Source organism: Mauremys mutica, chromosome 1 (genome assembly GCF_020497125.1).
Source record: "Mauremys mutica isolate MM-2020 ecotype Southern chromosome 1, ASM2049712v1, whole genome shotgun sequence".
NCBI lineage: Eukaryota > Metazoa > Chordata > Testudines > Geoemydidae > Mauremys > Mauremys mutica.
Window position 1 is genome coordinate 3353359 of NC_059072.1, and position 21167 is coordinate 3374525.

Below are 21167 nucleotides of genomic sequence, written 5' to 3' on the forward strand. Positions count from 1 at the left end.
TTGACTGCTAGATTTAAAAGCATATTATCACATTTTTATTCCCCGTGTAGGTACTTATAGACTGTCATCAGGTCACCTCTTAAAGAGAAGTTAAGCTAGATAGTCTCGAGGAGCTCAGTCACCATAAGGCAAGTTTCTTCTTCGAGTGATTGCACCTCCATTCCTTTTGAGGTGTGATGCATGTCCCCTTAGCATCCTTGTGCTGCTGCACAATGGTATGAAAGGCAGGGCTGACACTGCCCTGCCCCAAAGTTCCTTCTTACTGCCCTTGATCAGTAGAGTGCGTCAGCTTGCTGCTGTGATTTTTCTCCTACTCCAGGGGATTTAACCCCCTTCTGACCAGCATTTACTTGGTCTTGCTAGTATTCAATCTGAGCCAGTTGATCTGTGTTATATAGGTTGTATAGTGACTAGACTGTAGTGTCTGAGTGTGTTCCAGTAGTGCATTAAGCAATGTGACTACACATCTCTCCTGTGTTGTTCTCTCATCCTCTACCCAGAAGGAGAGTTGTGTGCAGTGGAATGTCTTGTTTTAGTAGTGTGTGTGTTGTTGTTTTTTTTTAAAATGTACCTGTTGCTTTGTGTTCATATTAGAGAAAGCAACATCAAAGAAACATGGAGCAGAAGGTTATGAGGTTCTGATGGCTCTTAGTTCCTGGGGGAGTTCATTCCACGGTCTCAGACATCTCTCAGAGAAGGTTCTCTCTTTCGCATAGATAAGCTTTACTCTTTATTGTTGAGAATTCCATTGTATGAGAGGACCATAGTTGTTTCCCCCATTCTTCATCCCAGTGCTTTAGATGGCCTTCTAGAAGTCCTGGGCTCAGGCCATGGAGTGTTTTGAAGATCAGGATGAGACCTTGAACTTAATTTGAAAATGTATTGGAAGCTAGTATAGAGAGTAGAGGGCAGTTTGGTATGTTTATGGTAGTTTGTATTGCTGAAGAGATGGGCTGCAGTGTTCTGAACTAGTTCAGGTTTCCTAAGTGCTGAAGGCTTCATGCCCAGGTATATTATCTTGGTGTAATCCAGCCAAGAGGTGATCAAGGCATGAATATCTGAAACCAGGTTGTCTTCCCAGGATGAGATGGAGTTTCCTAGCCAAGCAGAGGGGTGGCAAGCAGTACTTGTGGATTCTGCTATGTGAGAGTTCAGCATCAGAGAGGAATCCAAGATTACTTCTAGACTACAAACTAGACTGGACTAATTGTGGGTGTGTCTCTTCAACCAATAGAGAGTGCACTGAATCTGCAAGCTGTTCAAAATACTTTCTTCTGCCCACCAGCATCACCTCTGGTTTGCTTGGGTTCAGTTTCAGCCAGCTGGTCTTCTCCAAGCACCAGGCAATCTTGGTGGTAGTGGTGTGGTGAAGGATAGATAGAGCTCTGTGTCAGCTGTGTATCACTGGCATCTGAGTCCATGTTGTCTGACCAGTTCAACTGGTGGTTTCATGTAGATACTGAAAAGGAGCAGATTGAAAATTGATCCTTGTGGAACTTTACAAGCGAGGGGACTAGTGGTGATGCTGCAGTTTGCCATTATTACTCACTGGGTTCCTCCCTCCAGGAAGGACTCAGACCAGGGGTGAGCTGGAGCCGGTTCGCACCGGTTCGCACGAACCCGTTGTTAAATTTAGAAGCGGTTTTAGAACCGCTTGTTAACTAGCTTCCCTGCGAGGGAAGCTTTGATGGGCTCTGCCTGGGAAGCCTGTAATTCCTCCTCCAGGCCGCCGGGGGGGTGCTGCGCTGTGCTGCGAGAGCCATGTGAGCTGCCTCCTGGCCCTGTTGCTGCTCCTGCTCTTTGGACCTCTGGCCCTGGGGCTCCGGCTGCTGCCTGGTGAGTGCCCGGCTGCGTCCTGCTGCTCCCAGCCCCCCCCCCCCGCCCGTGTGAGTATCTGCGCCCCTCCCCCGCCTTCCCTGCCCACAGCCACCCCCAGCCAGCCCCTGCCCCCAGCCAGCCCCTGCCCTCAGCCAGCCCCAGCCACCCTCTGCCCTCAGCCAGCCCCTGCCCCCCTCTGCCCCCAGCCACCCTCTGCCCCCAGCCAGCCCCTGCCCCCAGCCAGCCACAGCCACCCCCTGCCCCCAGTCAGCCCCCTGCCCCCAGCCAGCCCCCTGCCCCACCCCCTGCCCACAGCCACCTGCAGCCAGCCCCTGCCCACAGCCGCCCTCTGCCCCGCCCCCTGCCCACAGCCGCCCTCTGCCCGCAGCCAGCCCCTGCCCCCAGCCACCCGCAGCCAGCCCCTGCCCACAGCCGCCCTCTGCCCCACCCCCTGCCCACAGCCGCCCTCTGCCCGCAGCCAGCCCTTGCCACAGCCACCCTCTGCCCGCAGCCAGCCTCTGCCTGCACCCCCTGCCACAGACACCCCCGTGCCTGCAGCCAGCCTCTGCCCACAGCTGCCCGCAGCCACCCCCTGCCCACAGCCACCCGCAGCCCGCCCATCTGCATCACCTGCCCACAGCCAGCCCGTGTCACTCCCTGCCTCCAGCTAGCCCTGCCCCACGCCCCTATCTGCAGCCAGCCCCACATCCACTGGTGCCCTGCAGTTCCCAGGGCAGTAACCCTGCACACCTGCTTTAATGAGGAGGGGGCAGGGAGCAGCTGGGACCCACACATGTGCACACCCTAGAGTGACCAGACAGCAAGTGTGAAAAATCGGGACGGGGGTGAGGGGTAATAGGAGCCTATATAAGAAAAAGACCCAAAAATTGAGACTGTCCCTGATCACCACCCACACATGTGAAACGGAGCTCATTTCTAGTTCAGCCCCATCTTTTTAAAAAAGAACTTTAGGTAGGGTTAAAATACATCTGTATTTTCCTGGACATGTCAGGCTTTTCGGTTCTTAATCACCTCCTGGGAAAATATGGACGTATGGTAACCCTATTGGTACAAAAAATACATGCTGTCGCACATCCCTTAAATCAGAACTTTTTATAGGGAACCCGTTGTTAAATCAGAACTTTTTATAGGGAACCCGTTGTTAAGATTTTGGCAGCTCATCACTGACTCAGACCATTTTAGTACATTATCCTGGACCCACGCCGCCTCTCAGGCAAGATAGCAGAATCTCATGACCAACATCAAATGCTGCCTATCTGTTGTAGGCATTGTGATATTCTGGTGATGGGACTGGTTACAACTGTGGAAAAGTAGATGATCAGCTCGGTTTAATTAGCGTAGGTTTGGCATTGGAGCCTGTGGTAACTTAACACCTCTTCAAGTGGTCTCATGCAGATTTTGAAGAGGAGGCAAACTAAAATGGATACCTCTAGGACACGTGGGAATGTGCTCTTGGTAAGGAGAAGCCTATCACCACTCTGGAGGTTTGCTTGAAGAGGACTGATTGGTTTGCCATAGACAACAAATGCTTTGACAGAGTATTGCAGCATTCAGAACTAAGTGCAAAACCCATCTCACATTAGATAGTATATGTAGAGAGACTATCTCTCTCTTCCAAGCACCCCTACCTGTTAACTAACTTTCAAGTGATCCTCACAAAGAAAGGGACAATTTTATTTTTTGTTACATGTTTTAATTAGAAGGGGCTCAGATACAACTGTTATGAGGATCATATAAGAAGAGTCCTGCATATTTCATGATTTCATAGGCATAGAATTTGTCTTGGAATTCAGCCCTTGATGGATAATTGTGCTCCAGAATCTCAGCTTTCATTTCAAAATGTTTTTTAGCTCATATAATTGTGGCGATGATTTTGAAAATGTGAAGAGTGCATCCAGTGTTGATTTAACAATTGTCAGGGATGGCAAATGCACCAGAATCCTTGGTAATTTGTTCCAGTGGTTAATTACTCTCACTGTTAAAAATTGATGCCTTATTTCTACTTTGAATTTGTGTACTTCAAATTCCAGCCATTGGATTGTGATACACCTTTCTCTGCTAGTCTGAAGAGCTCATCATTAAATATTTGTTCCTCATGTAGATTCTTATACACTGTTATCAAGTGTCCCCTTAACCTTTACTTTAAGCCAAATAGATTGAACTCTTTGAGCCTATCACTGTACGGCAGGTTTTCTAATCCTTTAATCATTCTTATGATTCTTCTCTGAACCCTCTCCAATTTATCACTTGCTGAAACCAGTTACAAACTGCCCACTTCTCTGGTGTACTTCTGGGGAAGGAGGTTCTAAGCTAGGTTGTTTGGACAGAATAATGAGGAGCCACAGCCTGGGAAGCTGGGCTACCTGAAGAGCATGGGGGAGGAGGGAAGCCTCAGAAATTATAATTTTTAACAATCAGTAAGAACATAAGAACGACCATGCTAGGTCAGACCAAAGGTCCATCTAGCCCAGTATCCTGTCTTCCGACAGTGGCCAGTGCCAGGTGCCCCAGAGGGAATGAACAGAACAAGTAATCATCAAATGATCCTTTCCCTGTTGCTCATTCCCAGCTTCTGGCAAACAGAAGCTAGAGACATCATCCCTGCCCATCCTGGCTAATAGCCATGGATGGACCTAGCCTCCATGAACTTATCTAGTTCCTTTTTGAATCCTGTTATAGTCTTGGCCTTCACAACATCCTCTGCCAAAGAGTTCCACAGGTTGACTGTACCTTGTGCGAAGAAATACTTCCCTTTGTTTGTTTTAAACCTGCTGCCTATTAATTTCATTTGGTGACCCCTAGTTCTTGTGTTATGAGGAGTAAATAACACTTCCTTATTTACTTTCTCCACACCAGTCTTGATTTTATAGATATCAATCATGTCCCCCCTTAGTTATCTTTTTTCCAAGCTGAATAGTCGCAGTCTTTTTAATCTCGCCTCATATGGAAGCTGTTCCATACCCCTAATAATTTTTGTTGCCCTTTTCTGAACCTTTTCCAATTCCAATATGTCTTTTTTGAGACGGGGCTATCGCTCTGCACATAGTATTCAAGACATGGGCGTACCATGGATTTATATAGAGGCAATATGATATTTTCTATCTTACTATCTATACCTTTCTTAATGATGCCCAACATTTTGTTTGCTTTTTTGACTGTTGCTGCATTTTGAGTGGATGTTTTCAGAGAACTATTCACAATGACGCCAAGATCTTTCTTGAGTGGTAACAGCTAATTTAGAGCCCATCATTTTATATGTATAGTTGGGATTATGTTTTCCAGTGTGCATTAAATGTCATCTGCCATTTTGTTGCCCAGTTATCCAGTTTTGTGAGATCCTTTTGTAACTCTTCTCAGTCTACCTGGAACCTAACTGTCTTGAGTAGTTTTGTATCATCTGCAAATTTTGCCATCTCACTGTTTGATCCCTTTTTCCAGATCATTAATGAATATGTTGAATAAGACTGGTCCCAGTACAGACCTCTGGGGGACCCCACTATTTGCCTCTCTCCATTCTGAAAACTGACCATTTATTTCTACCCTTTGTTTCCTATCTTTTAACCAGTTACCAGTCCATGAGAGAACCTTCTCTCTTATCCCATGACATCTTACTTTGCTTAAGAGTCTTTGGTGAGGGATCTTGTCAACGGCTTTCTGAAAATCTAAGTACGCAATATCTACTGGATCCCCCTTGTCCACATGCTTGTTGAACCCCTCAAAGAATTCTAGTAGATTGGTGAAGCCCGATTTCCCTTTACAGAAACCATGTCACTGTTCCCCAACAAATTATGTTCATCTATGTGTCTGACAGTCTTGTTCTTTATTATAGTTTCAGTAAGTTTTGTATCAATGATTGTTTTCACCTGAGCTGCACATGTGTGTTTTTTGCATTGGAAGGAAGAAAGGGAGAGGATGAAACATATTTTATGGCAATAAAATAGATCAATGTTGCCAGAGAATTTAGGAGTGGTTGTTTATAATCCACAGAAGTACACACCTATAGATAGATAAAGTGTTGCTACAATATCCTGAGCAATGACTTTTTAATTAAATAACTGTATTGTCAAGTGCAATTAATATGAAAAATTCTTCTGACCATTTGAACACTGAGATCTATACAAAATGTTTGCAGCATTCTTTTACAGTTAAATGAAGACTAATAGTTATAAAATGCTAATATACAAGCTTTCAAAGAAATGCAGTTAGTCAATCTTGCATCTTCTATTAGATCACACTGACTAAATGATTCATCTAGTGGTTGGCATTTTAATAGCTCATAGTGGTAAATACTGTGTCCTTTCTCTGGCTCTGTTCCCCTCCAACCCCCGCCAAAAAAAAGCCCAGATAGATATTTTGACACATTTAAGGCTTGTCTTCACTGGAACAGTTAGCTCAAGTTAGCATGCTTGAGTTATTGCACTTGAGTTACTCTAGCTAGAGTGAGTGACCACACTTCTAAAAGACACTGGAGTTTCAAAACTACATTGGAGTTATACGGAGTGATTTGGTTTAAATGCAGTAGGAGCAAGAGAACACAGAAAGTAAACGTCCTTTTACTTAGCGGGGAAGGAGAGCTAATAACAGACGACATCAAGAAGACTGAGGTGTTCAATGCCTATTTTGGTTGTCTTCACTAAAATGGTTAATGGTGACCAGATACTCCACACGATTAATATTAACAAGGGGGAAAGGTATTAAAGCCAAAATAGGGGAAAAACATATTAAAGAATATTTAGATAATTTAGATATATTCAATTTGGCAGGGCTTGCTAAAATTCATCTAGGGTATTTAAGGAACTAGCTGAAGCATTCACAGAACCGTTAGCAATTGTCCTTGAGAACTCATGGAGGATAGGTAAGGTCCCAGAGGACTGGAGAAGGCAAACATAGTACAGTACCTGTTTTTAAAAAGTATCAGAGGGGTAGCCGTGTTAGTCTGGTTCTGTAGAAGCAGCAAAGAATCCTGTGGCACCTTATAGACTAACAGACGTTTTGCAGCATGAGCTTTTGTGGGTGAATACCCACTTCTTCGGATGCAAGTAGTGGAAATTTCCAGGGGCAGGTTTATATATGCAAGCAAGAAGCAAGCTAGAGATAACGAGGTGCAGTTGTGCCACAGCACAACTGGTTGCTGAGCTCTGTGCCTTTATCCTCACACACAACTGTTTCAAATTTGATGACAATATATAACTCCAGATCAGTGGCACCGCTATGGGCACCCGCATGGCCCCACAATATGCCAATATTTTTATGGCTGACCTGGAACAACACTTCCTCAGCTCCCGTCCACTCACGCCCCTTCTCTACCTACGCTACATTGATGACATCTTCATCATCTGGACCCATGGGAAGGAGACTCTGGAAAAATTCCACCACGATTTCAACAGCTTCCACCCCACCATCAACCTCAGCCTGGACCAATCTACACGGGAGGTCCACTTCCTAGACACTACGGTGCAAATAATTGATGGTCACATTAACACCACCCTATACCGAAAACCTACCGACCGCTATGCCTACCTTCATGCCTCCAGCTTCCATCCCGGGCACACCACAAGATCCATTGTCTACAGCCAAGCACTGAGGTACAATCGCATCTGCTCTAACCCCACAGACAGAGACCAACACCTACAAAATCTCCACCAAGCATTCTCAAAACTACAGTACCCGCACGAGGAAATAAGGAAACAGATCAACAGAGCCAGACGTGGAGCCAGATGTGTACCCAGAAGCCTCCTACTGCAAGACAAACCCAAGAAAGAAACCAACAGGACTCCACTGGCCATCACATACAGTCCCCAGCTAAAACCCTTCCAGTGCATCATCAGGGATCTACAACCCATCCTGGACAATGATCCCACACTTTCACAGACCTTGGGTGGCAGGCCAGTCCTCGCCCACAGACAACCTGCCAACCTGAAGCATATTCTCACCAGTAACTGCACACCGCACCATAGTAACTCTAACTCAGGAACCAATCCATGCAACAAACCTCGATGCCAACTCTGCCCACATATCTACACCAGCGACACCATCACAGGACCTAACCAGATCAGCCACACCATCACCGGTTCATTCACCTGCACGTCCACCAATGTAATATATGCCATCGTATGCCAGCAATGCCCCTCTGCTATGTACATCGGCCAAACTGGACAGTCTCTAAGGAAAAGGATAAATGGACACAAATCAGATATTAGGAATGGCAGTATTCAAAAACCTGTAGGAGAACACTTCAACCTCCCTGGCCACACAATAGCAGACCTTAAGGTGGCCATCCTGCAGCAAAAAAACTTCAGGACCAGACTTCAAAGAGAAACTGCTGAGCTCCAGTTCATCTGCAAATTTGACACCATCAGCTCAGGATTAAACAAAGACTGTGAATGGCTTGCCAACTACAGAACCAGTTTCTCCTCTCTTGGTTTTCACTCAACTGCTAGAACAGGGCCTCATCCTCCCTGATTGAACTAACCTCGTTATCTCTAGTTTGCTTCTTGCTTGCATATATAAACCTGCCCCTGGAAATTTCCACTACTTGCATCCGAAGAAGTGGGTATTCACCCACGAAAGCTCATGCTGCAAAACGTCTGTTAGTCTATAAGGTGCCACAGGATTCTTTGCTGTTTTTAAAAAGAGGAACAAAGAAGACCAGAAGTATTACAGACCAGTGAGCCTAACTTTGATACCTGGAAAAATAGTGGAACAAATTATTAAACAATCAATTGGTAAGTAAGACGATAACAGGTTAAAAGTAATAGCCAACATGGATTTTTCAAGAGCAAATCACTGCAAACAACCCCATTTTCTTCTTTGACTATGGCTACAGCTGGCTTAGTGGATAGGAAGGAAGTAGTAGATGGGATTTTAGTAAGGCGTTTGACACAGTCTCATAGACATTCTCATAAGCAAACTAGGGAAATGTGGTATAAATGAAATTACTGTAAGTTGTGTGCAGAGTTGGTTGAAGGATCATATTCAAAGAGTAGTTATCAGTGGTTCTCTGTCAAACTTAAAGCTCCTGCAGGAGTTTTGTTCTTGGTCCGGTACTATTTAGTATTTTCATAAATGATTTGGATAATGGAGTAGAGAATATGCTTATAAAGTTGATGGATGACAGCAAGCTGGGAGGGATTGCAAGCACTTTGGAGGACAGGATTAGAATTTAAAATGACCTTGACAAATTGGAGAATTGGTCTGAAATCAATAAGATGAAATTAAATAAAGATGAGGGCAAAATACTATGCTTAAGAAGGAAAAATGAAATGTATAACTACAAAATGGGGAATAATTGGCTAGGTGGTAGTGCTGCTGAAAGGGATCTGGAGTCTATAGTGCATCACAAAATTGAATATGAGCCAGAAATGTGATGAAGTTGTGAAAAAGGCTAATAACATTCTGGGATGTGTTATCCAGGAGTGTCATATATGACATGAGAAGTAAGTGTCCTGCTGTATTTGGCACTGCTGAGGCCTCAGCTAGAGTACCATGTCCATTTCTGGGCACCACACTTTAGGAAACATGGACAAATTGGAGAGAGTTTGGAAGAGAACAACAAAAATGATTAAAGTTTAGAAAACCTGACTTATGAGGACAGGTTAAAAACCCTGGGGATGTTTACTCTTGAGAAAGGAAGACTGAGGGAGGATCTGATGATAGCCTTCAAATATGTTAAAAGCTGTTATAAAGGGGATGGTGCTCAACAGCTCTCCGTGTTCTGGGCCCCAAATTTCAGGAAAGATGTGGACAAATTGGAGAAAGTCTAGAGAAGAGCAACAAAAACAATTAAAGGTCTAGGAAACAGGGAATATCAGGGTTGGAAGGGACCTCAGGAGGTCATCTAATCCAACCCCCTGCTCAAAGCAGGACCAATCCCCAACTAAATCATCCCAGCCAGGGCTTTGTCAAGCCAGGCCTTAAAAACCTCTAAGGAGAAGGAGCAACAAAGAGTCCTGTGGCACTTGATAGACCAGCAGATGTATTGGAGCATAAGCCTTTGTGGGTGAATACTCACCTCGTCAGACGCATGTGACGTTGCTTTTTACAGATCCAGACTAACATGGCTATTCCTCTGATACTCTAAGGAAGGAGATTCCACCACCTCCCTAGGTAACCCCTTCCAGTGCTTCACCACTCTCCTAGTGAAACAGTTTTCCCTATTATCCAACCTAAACCTCCTCCACTGCAACTTGAGACCATTACTCCTTGTTCTGTCATCTGGAGTGACCTGTTCATGAGAGAAGATTGAAAAAATTGGGTTTGTTTAGTCTGGAAAAGAGAAGACTGAGAGGAGATATGATTGCAGTTTTCAAGTACATAAAAGGTTCTTACAAGGAGGAGGGAGAAAAATTATTCCCTTAACCTCTTAGGATAGGACAAGAAGTTCTGGGTTTAAATTGCAGCAAGGGAGGTTTAGGTAGGATGTTAGGAAAAACTTCCTAACTGTCAAGATGATTAAGCACTGGAATAAATTGCCTAGGAATGTTATGGAATCACCATCATTGGAGATTTTTAAGAGCAGGTTAGACAAACGCTAGTTAGGGATGGTCAGATAATACTTAATCCTGCAATGAGTGTAGGGGCTGGAATAAATCAGTGGTTCTCAATCAGGGGTACACATCTTCCAGGGGGAACATCAACTCATCTAGATATTTGCCTGGTTTTACAACAGGCTACATAAAAAGCACTAGCGAAGTCAGTACCAACTAAAATTTCATACAGACAATGACTTGTTTATACTGCTCTACATACTAAACACTGAAATGTAAATACAATATTCCAATTGATTTATTTTATAATCATATGGTAAAAATGAGAAAGTAAGCAATTTTTCAGTAATAGTGCGCTGTGACACTGTCTGATTTTGTAAGCAAGTAGTTTTTAAGTGAGATGTAACCGCTGGAGAAGCTGTCCCATCGGCTTAGCAGCATCTTCATTAAAGCATTCCAGTGGCACAGCTGCAGCTTTCAAAGTGTACACCTGCCTGAACTATAAGGGTAGTTAAATTCTGGAGTAGGCTTCCAATGGAGGTTATGGAATTCCCATCCTTGGAGGTTTTTAAGAGCAGGCTAGACAAACACCTGTCAGGGATGGTCTACTGTGCTTGGTTCTGCCTTAGTGCAGGGGGCTGGACTTGAGGACCTCTTGAGGACCCTTGCAGCCCTGCATTTCAATGATTCAGTGATTAGCAAGCAGCACAGAGTAATTGGATTAGAAAAGAGAGTGGATTAGCTGCTCAGTTGTTTAAACTGAACTATTGCACTGCAGCTGCATGACTAGCTCAAGCATCAGCATCACTAGCAAACACTGCATTTTAATACAGATAAATGTAAATGTATACATATAGGAACAAAGAATGCAGGCCATACTTAAAGGATGGGTGACCCTGTCCTGGGAAGCAGTGACTCTGAAAAAGATTTGGGGGCGATGGTGGATAATCAGTTGAACATAAGCATCCAGTGTGACGCTGTGCCCAGAAGAGCTGATGTTTTCCTGAGATGCGTAAATGGGAACCTTGAGTAGGATTGGAGAGGTTATTTTACCTCTATATTTGGCAGTGGTGCTACCACTGCATGAATACTTTGTCCAGTTGTGGTGCTCACAATTCACAAGGGATGTCGATAAACTGGAGAGGGTTCAGAGAAAAGCTGTGAGAATGATTAGAGGATTTAGACTCAAAGAGCTCAGTCTAGTTACCTTAACAAAGAGAAAGCAAAGGGGTGAGTTGATTACAATCTAGAAATATCTATGTGGGGAACAAATATATAATAGTGGACTCTTCAGTCTAGCAGAGAAAGTTATGACATGATCCAATGGCTGAAAGTTGAATCTAGACAAAGTCAGACTGGAAATATGATTAAATTTTTAACAGAGTAATTAACCATTGGAAAAATTTACCAAGGGTTGTGGTGGATTCTCTATCCCTGACCATTCTTAAATCAAGATTGGATGCTTTTCGAAAAGATATGTTCTACAAATTCTTTTGGGGAAGGTCTGTGACATATTCCAGTTATACAAGAAGTTAGATTAGATTATCACTGTGGTCCCTTCTGGTCTTGAATCTATGAACAACCTCACCTTCTACCCCCCACGGGCCAGTGAACTGTAGCTTACCTCATCGTTTAACTGGAGATTTTTGTGTGGGGATGGGAGTCAGGTTAGGGATAACACTTGAGTTGTAACTAGAGCTAACTGAGCCGTGTAAAAGTAGTCAGTTTGCTTCACATCTGCCATAGGTCATCTTAATTTAGGTTTTTATTCATACCAGTCTGAGGAGTTGCATTGAATTCTGATGTGCAATGCAAAAAGCTTCCTCTTTTCTTTGTGGGTTTTATTGACTAAGGTATTTGCTGGCAACCTACAGTGCTCTAATTTATTTTTCCTTTTCATCAAAATAACATGTAAACCAATTTTGAAGCAAAAATCTTGTTACAAATTATGCGTCATCTTCAAAGAATTCTTACAATATAATTTTCACCAAATAGTGTAGAAAGTAAACTCACTGAGGCAAGGACTATTGTTCTTTTTCTGTAGAGTGACTAACAGATTGGGTTCTGAGCCTCGATAGGCATTCTTGGGCACTGCTATGATATTAAAAAAAAGAAAATGAAGTAATATTCCTTCCAAATGAACAATTAATAGTTCACTGGTGAAAGACGGATAACTTCACATGCAGTAAATATGGAATTACAATTTCTAGAATACTCCCGCTAGAATCACTTTAAGTGATATAAAAGTATAGAAAACATTAGGACGTTACACTTAACCAAAGTAACGTGTTATTCCTTGACTTTAGCAAAGCTTTTGATACGGTCTCCCACAGTATTCTTGATGGCAGGTTAAAGAAGTATGGGCTGGATGAATGGACTATAAGGTGGATAGAAAGCTGGCTAGGTTGTTGGGCTCAACAGGTAGTGATCAATGGCTCCATGTCTAGTTGGCAGCCGGTATCAAGTGGAGTGCCCCAGAGGTCGGTCCTGGGGCCGGTTTTGTTCAGTATCTTCATTAATGATCTGGAGGATGGCAGATGGCATGGATTGCACTCTCAGCAAGTTTTCAGATGACACTAAACTGGGAGGAGTGGTAGATATGCTGGAGGGTAGGGACAGGATACAGAGGGACCTAGATAAATTAGAGCATTGGGCCAAAAGAAATCTGATGAGGTTCAACAAAGACAAGTGCAGAGTCCTGCACTTAGGACGGAAGAGTCCCATGCACTGCTAGGGACCGAATGGCTAGGCAGCAGTTCTGCAGAAAAGGACCTAGGAGTTACAGTGGACAAGAAGCTGGAGATGAGTCAACAATGTGGCCTTGTTGCCGAGAAGGCCAATGGCATTTTGGGCTGTATAAGTAGGGGCATTGCCTGCAGATCGAGGGACATGATCATTCCCCTCTATTTGACATTGGTAGGCCTCATCTGGAATATTGTGTCCAGTTTTGGGCCCCACACTACAAGAAGGATGTGGAAAAATTGGAAAGAGTCCAGCAGAGGGCAACAAAAATGATTGGGGCTGGAGCACATGATTTATGAGGAGAAGCTGAGGGAACCGGGATTGTTTAGTCTGCAGAAGAGAAGAATGAGGGGGGGATTTGATAGCTGCTTTCAACTACCTGAAAGGGGGTTCCAAAGAGGATGGATCTAGACTGTTCTCAGTGGTACCAGATTTCAGAAAAAAGAGTAATGGTCTCAAGTTGCAGTGGGGGAGGTTTAGGTTGGATATTAGGAAAAACTTTTTCACTAGGAAGGTAGTGAAGCACTGGAATGGGTTACCTAGGGAGGTGGTGAAATCTCCATCCTTAGAGGTTTTTAAGGATAGTGACAAAGCCCTGGCTGGGATGATTTAGTTGGGTATTTTTCCTGCTTTGAGCAAGCAGTTGGACTAGATGACCTCCTGAAGTCCCTTCTAACCCTGATATTCTATGATTCTATGAATGTTGCTTCACTTAATCCTGCCCCTTCTGGGGAAACCCTTCAGATTTTCTCTTACTTAACCCAATGAATGACCCATTAAAGAGTAATTAGAAAAAGATTTCTAAAGTATATAAAATAAAGAAAATAGCATCACCACTTTAATCTACATATCTGTGTAACTTGTAAGCTAAAATGTTGCAAGTAGGATGTCTTGTTCACGCAATCTCTAAATGTTTCTTGGCTCTAAGACTTCCTCTTTTCTCAAGAAAGCAAGAATATTAGATTCCAAATCTGGTGCCTTTTACATTTATTATTTATATTTATTGTGGTAGCACCCAAAATGTGCTGCTTCGTGTATAGACACGAAAAAGCTTACCATTGGAAAGACCTCCCCACCCTGGCAAAAAAAAAAAAGGACAGTGGAATGAGATACAAAATACAAGAAGGATGGTCAGCATGATGGCTGGAATGTATATTCTTCTTTTCACTTTTGTTAGGAGTTTTCTGTATGCACAATCAATCCCTAACTACACCTGTACCCATCAGTAATTAGATGGCTCATTTTGTGTACACCTCACAGTAGAAGAGGGTGCAAAGAAGGAATTTGAACAAGACTAATTATTATTATTTGTATTACTGTAGAGGTAGGAGCTCTAGTCATGGCCCAGGACCCCATTGTGCTAGTCACTGTACATACACAGAACAAAAAAGACAGTCCCTGCCCCAAAGAGCTTACAGCCTTGTGAATCATTGAGTTCATTCCAAGTGTAAGGGAGGCATGGAAGAAGGCAGGAACATGATTGTGGAAGAAGCAAATCAACACACCATTGAGGCTGGCAGTATTGGTAGAAAGGTCATAGACACAATTTTTCCAAACACCAGATATTTCTTTAATTAAGAGAACAAACAATAATGCCGTAATGTTTCCACCTATATGCACTTGCAACCTCTCCTTTAAAAATTAATCATGGAATCATAGAAGACTGGAAAGGATCTCTAGAGGTCAGTTACTTTATTTAAAAATCTGTTGCTGTCAACCTTGGGCAGGGCTTGATTTAGGGTTGTGGGGAATAGTGGTACTCTCTCAAGCTCTGCCCACTTGACACAGCTCATGGTAGATTGTGCAGATTTCAAAATATAAACTTGTACGCAGTGCTGGGCTTCTCAGGTTGGGCTCTCGTTCACTGGAGTTCTGATACACCTGGGAGAAGGGTCAAATTAAGGCATAAGCACAACAGGCACATGTCTGGAGCTCTTGCTTCCCAGAATCAAGTGATAACCTCAGATTCTTAATGTTCATTTTTAAAAAAAAATTGTCTGGTACTTAGGGTTGGGAAGAAGAACTTGAAAATATGACCTCAGTGTAAATGGTGCAGTGACATCTGCCTGAATCTGTAAACAGCCTCTGGAGAAAGAGAAGCCGCATTCACTAGATCAGTGTGTGATGTTCTGTACCTCGTGGGAACATCCTACACCCCCATGTTCATCTTTATAATATGATTATGTGGTATCTAATGCAAAGTTTGTCATGTCAGGTGTCTTTGGAGGGCTCATGATGCACTGAGCATTGTTGTTATAATGATATTATAGTAATTGTTGTTACAGTAATGTTATAGGTTGTAATTTCATGTCCATAGTTATGAGGCTGAAAATGTGTCCTCATGGCTTAAAATAAGTCCCGACACAATAAAAGGGCGAGATGTTTGGCAGGCTCTTCCTCTCTCTTCCACCAACCTCTACAGACACCACCACCACCAAGCGACTGAAGCACTGATCATAGGGGAGAGCCTGCCCGAAGGGCAACCAGCCAGCCTGTGGTGAGAAGCATCTAAGTTTGTAAGGGCATTGAAAGTGTTAAGATCAGCTTAGAATGCATTTTGCTTTTATTTCATTTGACCAAATCCAGCTTGTCGTGCTTTGACTTATAATCACTTAAAATCTATATAGTTAATAAATGTGTGTGTTCTACCTGAAGCAGTGCATTTAGTTTGAAGCATGTCAGAGACTCCCCTTGGGATAACAAGCCTGGTACATATCAATTTCTTTGTTAAATTGATGAACTTGTATAAGCTTGCAGCGTCCAGCGGGCATAACTGCACACTGAAAGATGGAGGTTCCTAGGGTTGAGTCTGGGACCGGAGATATTAGCTAGTGTCATTTGGTTGCACAATCCAAGGAGCAGCTTACATGCCAGAGGCTGTGTGTGAACAGCCCAGGAGTGGGGGTTCTCACAGCAGAGCAGGGTAAGGCTGGCTCCCAGAGTCAAGGATTGGAGTGATCTAGCAGTTCATTGGTCCAGATAACACCAGGGGAACGCCGCAGGGGCAATAATCATTTTGTTCTAAACCAACAGTATTAATCTTCCTTTATTTTTGAAAAACAACCCAGATCCCCATAACATCTAAAGGCATGCCATCTCTGTAGGGACTCAAATTTCAGCTGCCCCTTCTGAGTACCATCTAGTGTCACATCTCAATGACCCCTGTGTAGGAGGGCCCCTCCTCTTTGAAAAGCTTAATTTCCCCATATTAGCCCTCTTCCAAACATAGTAGACTTCAGAGTTCTGATTGAGGATGAGGTAATGTCTGAGGAGGAATCCAGCCGAGAGAGCTGGTCAGAGCCAGAAATGGAAAATTCTGTACACAAGTTCTCATTAGTTAAGAAAACAGCTAACTGTATTTTACAGTCAGAACATCTATTACTGAGGGAATAAAGTCATATCTGTATTTTATTAAAAAGCTTGGAGAATTTCATATGAGTTGGGGGAAAGGTGAAGTCCCTGTTTTGGCTTCCTAGAGGTGTGTATCCTTATGAAGACCAGAGGAGGGAGTTCTCCTTGCATCACTGGAGGGAAACAGAAAAATCAAATTGAAGATGGTGTGACCTTGGGTAGCTTTTATTGGCTGAAGTGTTATTAAATATAGCCCCTGGGGTACCAAAGAAACTCCCAGAGTGAGCCAAAATAGTTTTGAGGAAGAATTTGGTTAAGATGTATTTCTGTTGCATTCTCTGATTGAACCACTGATTGATTAATTCCCTCTAGAAAACCCAGATTTCAAATTCTAGATGTTTCCACTCTCTCTCTCTTTGCCTTTCTTGAGACTGCACAGCTTACCAACAGATAAACCATTTGGGGATTGTCTGTCAAGGGTGGATTTGTTATCCCAGCCTCAGGGCTTGGCTACACTTACAAGTTGCAGCGCTGGTGGAGGCTTTCCAGCGCTGCAACAACACCCCGTCCACACTTGCAGGGCACAACCAGCGCTGCAACTCCCTGGTTGCAGCGCTGGCTGAAAACCCATCCCGGCAGGGGTATAAGGAGTGCAGCGCTGGTGATCCAGCGCTGCCCAGCAGGTGTGGACACTCACCAGCGCTTTACCTGTCCTCCAGGGAATAAGGAGGTATCCCAGAATTCCTGTTCAGCCACTCTGCACATCAGTTTGCACTCTACTGCTCTTGGCTCAGGTGACCCGCCCTGTAAATGCCCCGGGAAATTTAAAAATCTCCTTCCTGTTTGCTGCAGCCAGGTGTGGAGTGCAATCAGTTTTAATCAGTTACAGGTGACCATGCCTCCACGCGGCAAACGAGCCCCAGCATGGAGCACTGGTGAATTGCAGGACCTCATCAGTGTTTGGGGTGAGGCATCTGTTCAGGCACAGCTGCGCTCCGGCCGTAGGAATTACGATATCTTTGAGCAGATATCAAGGGCCATGCTGGATCGGGGCCATGATCGGGACGCAGTACAATGCAGGGTGAAAATTAAAGAGCTGCGGAGTGCCTATTACAAAGCCCGAGAGGGGAATCGACGATCCGGAGCTGCTCCCACGACCTGCCGTTTTTACAGGGAGATGGATGAGATACTTGGGGGTGACCCCACTGCCAATCCCAGGATAACGATGGACACTTCTGAGCAGGCTGGGGGACAGGAGGAGGAGGCGGAGGAGGCGGCGGAGGCGGAGGCGTGGGGGGGGGAGGAAACCGCGAGTGAAGCTCCTGGCATGGGGGAAGAAACCGCAGATTCCCTGGAGGCATGCAGCCAGGAGCTCTTCTCAAGCCAGGAGGAAAGCACCCAATCGCAGCAGCCAGCAGTTGCAGAAGGACAAGCAGAGGAGCGTGTTACCGGTAAGCGGCTTTTATTTTCTGGGTGAAATGTTTCTGGAGAGGAGGGGGGGTTATGGATGCATGCATGCCAGCCTCTAGATGTGGAATAGCCCGTTGATGTGGTCTATCACGTCGCGGTAATCTGCCTCAGTTATCTCAGCAAAAGCTTCATCCAGAGCGTGGGCAATATGCCTGCGCAGGTTTATAGGCAGAGCCACTGTGTCCCTTGTCCCAGTGACGGTGACGCATCCGCGCCACTCTTCTGCCAGTGGTGGGGGACCATTTCTGAACACAGGCAAGCCGCATAGGGTCCCGGGCGGAATCCACATTGCTCTAAAAGAGCCCCCCGCTGTTCCCTAGTGACTCGCAGTAGGGAAACATCTTCCAGGATTAAGTCCTGTGAAAAATGTTGGGAGACTCTTTAGTGAAGAGATAGGGAGATAAGATCACCCCTGCATCTGCATTTCACTCAACCCCTCTAGCACTCCAGATTACCCGAAGCAACCAGCTCCCCTCTTACACCCAAGCCCCACTTCTCCCCATATAAGCACTGCTCACTCACCATGTCGTGGCTTCTGTAGTGTTATGCGTGTGGGTAAAAGAATGCTTAAATAAGAACTCACTCCCTCAGTGTAACAATTCATGTCTGGAGATAGTGGATACAATGCTGCCCGTGTTAAATGTTGTCATTTCTGTTTCTACAGTGACCTTGACTACTGGACTGCCCAGATGTTCAACATCACAGAGGCTTCAAAATTTGAGAAAAAATCCCCGAAAGAGCAAAGAAGACATGCTGAAAACTGTTCTTAATCAGTCTGCTCGAGAGAGTAAGGACTTGAAGGATTGGCGAGAGAAAGAAAGCAGGACACGCAAGAGAAATGCAGTGGCCAAGAGGAAAACCACGGAGCGGCTGCTAAGCATCCTGGAGCGCCAAGCGGAGTCTATAGAGTCACTCGTTGCCATGCAAGCAGAGCACTACCGTGCTACTCCCCCACCCGCCCCGTCCTTTGTGCCTTGTGCCCCAATGTCAGCTCAAACCACCTTTCCCCAGCATCCAGGTTCTTACCACCACCAGCTGCCTCCAACACCTGTATGTTCCCCAACCAGCCCTGATACCTACCACCACCCTTACCCTCTGCATTCAACCCCCATCACCATGCAGTATATGAACCCTGAAGTGCAGGATTCATTAAACAGCAATCCAGACAGGGCATATGCAAACTTGTGACTGTACAGTTCACCAACCCACACCCCTGCCCTCTTGTGTTCATGAAATGTTGTGTGTCTGTCTGTCTGTCAAGGAAGTTTTTTTCTTTTCAATAAAACAATTCTTGGCTTTGAAAACAGTCTTTATTATAGCAGATAGTGAAAGATACCTTAGCCCAGTAAAGAAAGAGGCACTACAAATCATATTATTATTATGGATAATAGAATAACAGTGTAAGCAGTGCAATTCACTCCCATGCAAGGCAGCAAACATTATTGTTGGCTTTCAGCCTCAAATTCTTCCCTCAAGGCATCCCTAATCCTTGTAGCCCTGTGCTGGGCCTCTCTATTAGCCCTGCTCTCTGGCTGTGCATATTCAGCCTCCAGGACTTGAACCTCGGTGGTCCATGCCTCACTGAATGTTTCACCCTTCCCTTCACAAATATTATGGAGGGTACAGCAAGCGCATATAACCGCGGGGATGCTGCTTTCCCCCAAGTCTAGCTTCCCATACAAGCAACGCCAGCGGGCTTTTAAACGCCCAAAAGCACACTCCACAGTCATTCTGCACCGGCTCAGCCTGTAGTTGAACCGGTCCTTGCTCCTGTCAAGCTTCCCTGTATAGGGTTTCATGAGCCAAGGCAGTAACGGGTACGCGGGGTCTCCAAGGATCACAGTGGGCATTTCGACATCCCCTACTGTGATCTTCCTGTCTGGGAAAAAAGTCCCTGCCTGCATCTTCCTGAACAGGCCACTGTTCCGAAAGATGCGTGCATCATGCACCTTTCCAGGCCAGCCTGTGTAAATGTCAATGAAACGCCCGCGGTGATCCACAAGCGCCTGGAGAACCATAGAGAAATACCCCTTCCGATTAACGTACTCTGATGCCAGGTGGGGGGGGGCCAGAATAGGAATATGCGTCCCATCTATCGCCCCTCCACAGTTAGGGAAACCCATGTGTGCAAAGCCATCCACAATGTCCTGCACGCTCCCCAGAGTCACGGTCTTTCTTAGCAGGATGCGATTAATTGCCTTGCAAACTTGCATCAAAACGATTCCCACGGTCGACTTTCCCACACCAAACTGGTTCCCGACCGACCGGTAGCTGTCTGGAGTTGCCAGCTTCCAGATTGCAATAGCCACTCGCTTTTCCACCGTCAGGGCAGCTCTCAATCTTGTGTCCTTGCGCCGCAGAGTGGGGGCGAGCTCAGCACACAGTCCCATGAAAGTGGCTTTTCTCATACGAAAGTTCTGCAGCCACTGCTCATCATCCCAGACTTCCATGACGATGTGATCCCACCACTCAGTGCTTGTTTCCCGAGCCCAAAAGCGGCGTTCAACGGTGCTGAGCATTTCCGTAAATGCCGCAAGCACTTTAGTGTCACACGCGGCAGGCAAATCCATATTGATATCATCGTCGGAATCCTCACTGTCACTTTGGAGCTGAAGGAATAGCTGGACTGCCAAACGTGTTGTGCTGGTGACACTCATCAGCAGAGTCCTCAGCAGATCGGGCTCCATTTGCCACAGAAATCGCGATTCACACAGAGAGTAACAGAAAGACACTCACAATGGCGCCAAACGCTGCTGGAAAGAGTGAATGCTGGGATGTGAAGCGATGCACCACGGGGCGCTGGCAAACAGGAAGCGGAATGACCCGCACACTTCCTTCCCCTTCCCACAATACTCAGCGCCAAAACGGCGCCAAAACGGGACGAGGTGCTCTGTGGGATAGCTGCCCACAATGCACCTCTCAATACAGCGCTGGAAAGTGCTGCAAGTGTGGCCACACTGCAGTGCTGGTAGCTGTCAGTGTGGCCACACTCCAGCGCTGGCCCTTCCACAGCTGCATGACCAGCGCTGTAACTCCCAGCGCTGCAACTTGTAAGTGTAGCCAAGCCCTCAGAAAGTAATCTCTTCTCCCTGAAGCACTACGTTAAACAAAGGGAAGTAAAAGCCCTTGGGGAAAGATGGGTTGGGGGGGGGCGGGGAGAGAGGAGGAATCTTTGATTATATTATTTTTATTATGGCCTTGATAGTCCATCCATCAATTGTTGATTTTGAAATGAATAGCTCAACTTTAAAAAGTGTCACTTCAGGTGCAAAATTTAGT

General features: G+C 45.2%; 1 protein-coding gene across 2 annotated transcripts in view; it reads left to right on the top strand.

The window, feature by feature from the left end:
• Positions 1 to 21167, top strand: part of PPP6R2 (protein phosphatase 6 regulatory subunit 2) — a 156543-nt gene that overhangs the window by 39792 nt on the left and 95584 nt on the right. The window lies entirely within an intron of this gene.